Raw genomic sequence first — 6,579 nt, forward strand, 5'->3', positions numbered from 1 at the left:
TCAATGTGCCAGAAGCTGTTGATGAGCTGGGTGCTGTGGCGCTTGGAGCTGTGATGGTGGACGTCTTGGGAGCTGTGATGGTGACGTCGGATGTCCTGGGTGCGGTGGAGGAGACAGTTGGTGTTGTGGGTGCGGTGGAGGAGACAGTGGAAGGAGGCAGAGAGGGTTCAAGGACCTCAACCACTGTGGGATCCTCTGGGAGATCAGAGAAGCCCTCATCCTCCTCCATGTTGTCCTCCACATCATGCTCCTCAATGAGCTGAGCCGTCTCCTCTGAATCAGGGTGCATATCCTGCAGCGCCTGACCAGTCTGCCTGAACAGATACTGCACCCCTATGAGTTCTCCTGAAATAAAAGTTAATAATGTTTAAAAGTTAGTAAAATGAATAAAATATTTTAAAACTGAGTAACATCACTCATGTTCTTACTTATGCAGCATTATTAATGTAGCCATAAGATAGCTACACAACAACACACAAACACAGAATACATGGCCATACACATAAATGTGGCATGCTGGACTGAGAATGTATCTGTTGTGTAGTGTGACTGTGTTCTCCTGTGTCTGTCTGTGGTTGTGGCTCTGTGTATGTGTGTGCACGTGTGGAATAAATGAGCATCGTGGCTGACGTAGAGTTTGTAAGACGGTAACATCTACTGTAACTGTTAGTGTTGTTCTTGTTTACTGATTCTGTTGTCCTGTCCATGTGTTTTACAGGTGAGACAAAGGGGAGAGTGAATGGTCTGTGAAAGAGGGAGACACGGGACGTGTGTGTGAGAATGAGTGTGTGAGTGTACATGCAGTCGTATGAATAATATGAGTGTATCTTAGTAAGCAGCGGCTGTCTGACAGCTGGTTAAAGTTGTTATGTTGCTACTCAGCTGATGTGAGAGTCCGTCTGTCTGTGTGCCGCTGTATCCAGTGTTAGCGTCTGTGTCCTTGTCACAGAAATAAAAATAGCCTACATGGTCCTCATCATTTGGAAAGGTGTAACACTTACCGGTGTAATGGGAGGGTGGGCAGAATGCTGGTGCCAACTTCCTGCCAAACAGCTTCTGGTAGTTCTTGTTGACACAGTGAAGCAGGTCACCAGAGTAGCTGCAGAGAGCAGATGATCCAGAGGACAGGGCTGCAGCACCACGGTCCTGGTTCCACCTGTGCAGCCCTTCCAACAGGTAAATTTGAAAATTTACACTGTTGGCACTGGTCCCTGGAAATACATGATTAAGAATCAAATGATTAAATATTCTTGGATTGCACAACACATGCACCAACATGTCTGACAGACACACACCTGGAATGAAGCGATTCAGGTGGAGGTGAAAAGACTCCAGCGATGTAGAGCCTCTGGAACATCTGTAGATGGGAAGCATCACTCCTCCTTTTGAGAGCTCCCCAGTCTTGATGTAAAGTGCAACACCTGGTGGATCCTGGATGCACTTGACATGCTTTTTCTGGACCATCCAGATGTGCTCCATCCTCTCGGTGTCCAGCAGGGGAACTCCAAGGGAGTCATTGCCACGGCTTCCCATCAACAGCTGCAGCAGCTCCTCCAGCAGCTGAGTCGTGGTCTCCTCCCCACGGGTCCTCCTCCGACAATGCAGAACCAGCTCCTTCCTCGACAGGTGCTTGGGGATGTCACCAGTAGGGAGAGACAAGCCCTGCGCCTGGAGTTGCTGTTGTTTGGCTTCACACAACTGAGCTAAATCAGCAGCGTCCCACTCGAATATGCACGCCGACAGACGTGACATAAAGAGCGGGTACAGCTGATGAGCATCGGTTGTGCAGCCCACAGCGAGTCGGCGCATGAAGTGCCAGATATCCAGCCTTATGGTGAGGTCTGGCCACCCACTGAATCTGGCACTCAGCTTTGTCTCTCCCCCCTCAGCACAGCAGCCACAGTCAACGTAGAGGGCAACGGGGTGGTCCACACCAGCCTGCTGGTATCTTTTCACCAGATCTGCAACCATCAGGTCCAGGCCAGCTCCCTCCTGAGCGGTCAGCACACTCATGAGAATCTGGCCATATTCATTCCCCACAGAAGTGAGCCACAGTGCTGTCCCCTTAGCTGCCCCAGCAAGCTTCTTGATGATCTAAAACACACAAAATGTATAGGACCTCAGTGATGATGACTCAGAAAAACATTGTGCTAATTATAATTATAATATAATATGTAATATCAGCAGACACTTTTAGAGAAAGGAGTTTCTTTAACCTTTTTGGTGGAGTCCATTTTCAAAATGGTTCCATAAACAGAGGTGACGCGTGCCTTGATGTCCTCCATCCTCGTCAGGATGTCCTGGCCGTAAACCGACAGCAGCCACTTACAGCTGGGCACCACAGCAGGCTCCGGTGGCTCAGGGAAGAGCATGGGCACCAGTCCAGGCCGCCGGAGGAAGTCCAGGCACTCTGTGGTGTACCGTGCCACTCGATTCAACCACTCCTCTGTGTGGTTCTCCCTCAGCTGCTTGAGGACCCGGGTTGGACTGTTGCCCAGCCCTCTCTCCCGCAGGAGCCGGATCACCCTGATGTCACAGGCAAACCTTGGATATAGACAGAAAACATATATCAGTAAGATTATTTTACACACTTATCTGTAAAGACGAGGGAAGAGAGAAAGAGACATTACTTACTTTCGTGTGAGGATGACACGGAACTCCGACCTGTGTGCCAAGTCCAGCTGTGTGAGCACAGTCTGACTCCAGGACACATGTGAGGATCTACATTTGGTGCAGACCAGAGTCTCTGCTACCATGTTGTAGATCCGGTCGACATCCAGGACCTGCCGTGCCCTCTTGTGAAGCCCTCCTCCAGCCAGCTGGTGCTGCCCACAGCCCAGGTTGGGACAGACCACCTTCACCTTCCACAGCTTGTACGGCATCCACACAAGAAGCGGATGGGCAAAAAAGCGGTCTGGAGCAGGAGCCTGGTTGTAGACACCGCTGGGCTGAGGTGGGAAGTACCAGAGCTTCAGGTGGTCCTGAAGCTCCAGCTTCCCCTTAGGGCCAGTCCTGAACAGCAGCTTCAAAATCCATTTATGGTCCTCGGGTGGTAAGCTCTCTGACCACAAACGGGGCAGCTGATTTGTTGCCGGTGTTGCTGGTAAGAGGGGGCTCGTGATGGCAGTCTATGCAAAAGATAAAACATAACAAAAACAACAAAACATAAGTACAGGTAATACAGACAGTTACTGTAATCAACACCTCTCATGGTCTACATACACAGTATGACATTAAATATACAATTACGTACGGACACAGTGGCACACACTGTTGTGGGGCTGTGGACAGGTCCTGAGGCTTGCTGTGTCTCAGGGGCCGGTGGAGCCTGTAGGCGAATGGAAAAGAAAACACTCACATCTGTGGCAGTCTGATTTACACCATAACCAATGTCAGCTTCTGCTGTTTAATGTGATGTGTAACATGACTACAGTCTTTCATAAATAGTGCAACAGTGGCACTTTGTGGCACTGACCTTCCCTTTTTACAGGGTTAAGTTTACTGATATACAAATACACAAAAGTTTGAAAAGTGCTTTGTGTCATGACTTACTGGGGCAGTGATACTGGCTGGGGAACAGGTGGTGGCGTCTCCTGTAGCATCCCTAACCCCTCCTGTGGCATCAGTGACTTGTGTCTGTGAAGCAATAAGGTCTGAGTTACTTCTGTTAAAACTCCAGATATTACTGTTGCTATTTGAGCTCTTTTTACCTTTGTTGTTTTTCTGGCAACACTTAGATTTGGCTTTGCAGCCGCGACGTGTGCACCACCAAATCTTGGTTTGTTGAACTGAATGGCAATAAAGCAAAGGACCACATCATCAGGGTGTCATATAGGCTATTGTCAAACCAAAAGTAAACAAAGTGCCAAATCATTATTGTCAATTTGTGAGTGTGAATAACTATCCAATACCATCGACAGTGTCAGCGGTGATGCCCTCTTGATGCCTGCTGGATTCTGTTGCCCTGCTGCAGCTGGCTGCATCTTTAAGATAGAGTAGACAAGACACTAATTAGTTTGTGAAACTTTGATCAACATTCACTAACAGTTAATGACATTGACTGATTCTGTGTTTGTTGCATCACATAAACCTTGCTGCCTGCCGAACTGGGTGGACCCATGGCACCAGTTGCTGCAGTTTGCTGCAGGGGGGGTCCCTGGGGATTAGCTGCAGCTGGCTGTTGCTTTATGACAGAGAGAGCACACACATCATTACTTAACTGATCACACACACAGGTACCTCAGTCTCTAATGGCTGGTGTTACCTTCTGGGTGTGGAATCCGCAGCTGCATTTGCTGATGTCCCCAAACAAGGATCTCTGTCCATGAGACATCCTTGGACACTTCTCAATCTGAAAATAACAGTAATGCATTTGACTGGATTTCATACATTGTAAATGATTGCTTTTCATTTGAGTACATCACATTTATAATAATGATGATTGGATCCTTGCCCTTAATTGTAATCAGTAAGTCATAATGTATGGCAATACAATTTATTAAGCTATTTATAAATACATACCTTTTGATACAGGTCGTACCACTTCTTTTGTCGGGGGGCTGGCCTGTTGCCCTCACTTGCAGGCCAGACCCCAGTGCTGGCAAACCTCCGGAGGCGGGACATCCAGCCTGTGTCTGCCATAGCCTTGTGTGGCTTTTTTGGTGTTGCCTTTGATGACATAAATACATGGACATCATTTAAATGCATGAAAACAAAATAAGTGCATGAACACAGGGTAAGGGCCATGCCCTCCTTCATTAACTACTCTTTTAAACAACCACAGGTGGCATTTGTGTGAGAGTGTGTAAACACGCTTCAACATTTCAAGCTCACATCAGCAGCACATGAGCAACAGAGGAGAGAAAGAAGGACCTGGTACAGAACTATGCTTTTTGAACTTCACTCAGTATTTTAATATCAAGAAATATAATATAAGGTAATAACATGTATTCAGAAACATTAGTGAATGTACTCAGAATAACTCATGCATGTTTGTAAGTTAGCCTAATAAAAGAGGGCTGCTGCTTCTTCCCTCTCACTGTACTGTATGTAATAACGTTATATACATTCTTAAATATTACAGAGACTCCTTAGTGCAACTAAAATAGAGACTAACGTTACAGCGTTATCTGTAAGTGTAATCGCCCATCCCCCTCAAAGTGACGCCACACAGTAGTAGTAGTAGTAGTAGTAGTAGTAGTAGCAGCAGCTAGTAGTAGTAGTAGTAAATAAATGAATGAATGAATGAATTTTTTTCGTTTTTTCGTGTCATGCCACCACTGTGGCCCATCCCATATGAGATTACAAGATACGTTTAATGACAAATACAAAAAAAGACGAAACAGTCCTTAGGCTAGTAGTAGTAGTGGCAACGCCATTGAGCTCATTTACATGTAACAACACTGTATTGTGTGTAACTACTCATATACACCGGTAACCCGTCAAAAACACACACTTTATCTTAGGTCTCTTGTGATTTAGCGCAATTTACATGACATGACTAGATGCCGGTAGTATTCGCAAGCCGGCTACGACTGTACCGACATAATAATAATCAATATTCACTGTATACACCGCGGTAACCCGTCAAAAACACACGATTTAGCTACGGTCTCTTATGATTTAACACAAAACTTGACATGACAAGATAATAAAAGCAAATGCCGGCTTACGACTACACACGAAATTCAAACACATAACGGACCGGCGTAAACGTAATGTAAAAATTAAGCGAGTAACGTTAAACAAACATGACAACCGGTAACACAGCTTGTTCTCTTAATGATTTATAATTCGGCACTGTAATATAATCAATATTTATGATAAATACTCACCATGTCGATATTCTGATCTCTAACTCTCCGTTTTGTGAATGAGTGGCAGCCGTCAATCACCGGTGTCCGCGCAAAGTTGCCGCCCACCAGAGAGGGAGGGGGGAAAAGCGGTCCAACATTTCTGTGCTGTGATTGGTCAAATGTTGGAAATGTTGGAGCTGGGGGAAGAATCCGCGACGGCGATTGGCTGCCGAATGTTGGAGCTGCGAACGTGATTGGCTGCCTCGTCCAACATTGCTCCAACATTTCCAACATTTCCCCGGCCCATCCGGCGACACCTGGCGTTCTGGAGACCTGAAGGTTGCTGGTTCAAATCTTGCCTCAACAACAATTATAGTGAATTATTTTCCCAGTCGTCCTCTGTTGACTTCTGATAACTTGCTTCATGTTGAAACTGCTGCTCTCAGCCTGAAATTCACAGAAATTTTCATTCTAAGTCATTCAAGCTTGACTCTCAAGCTTTCTTGATGTTGACAGTGTGCAGATCATTAACAGACAACAGTCTCTGCAACTGTGTGTGCACTGTGGCCTAGAGGCAGAGTGGAAGTCTAATGACCATGAGGTTGTGGGTTCGATTCCAACCTTGGTCAAACATTTGTATGGTGATCACTGCTTGCACTATTTGCTAATTCTGCAACAGCGTTCAGTTGCTATCAGCAGTCACACCATTTCCATTCTTGGAAATGCTTTTTCTAGTTAATTAATGATATTTTCATGGTCTGACAGTCCTAAAGTCATAAAGTTG

Source organism: Trachurus japonicus, chromosome 19, assembly GCF_045865225.1.
Source record: "Trachurus japonicus isolate A0001 chromosome 19, Traja_1.0".
Classification (NCBI taxonomy): domain Eukaryota; kingdom Metazoa; phylum Chordata; class Actinopteri; order Carangiformes; family Carangidae; genus Trachurus; species Trachurus japonicus.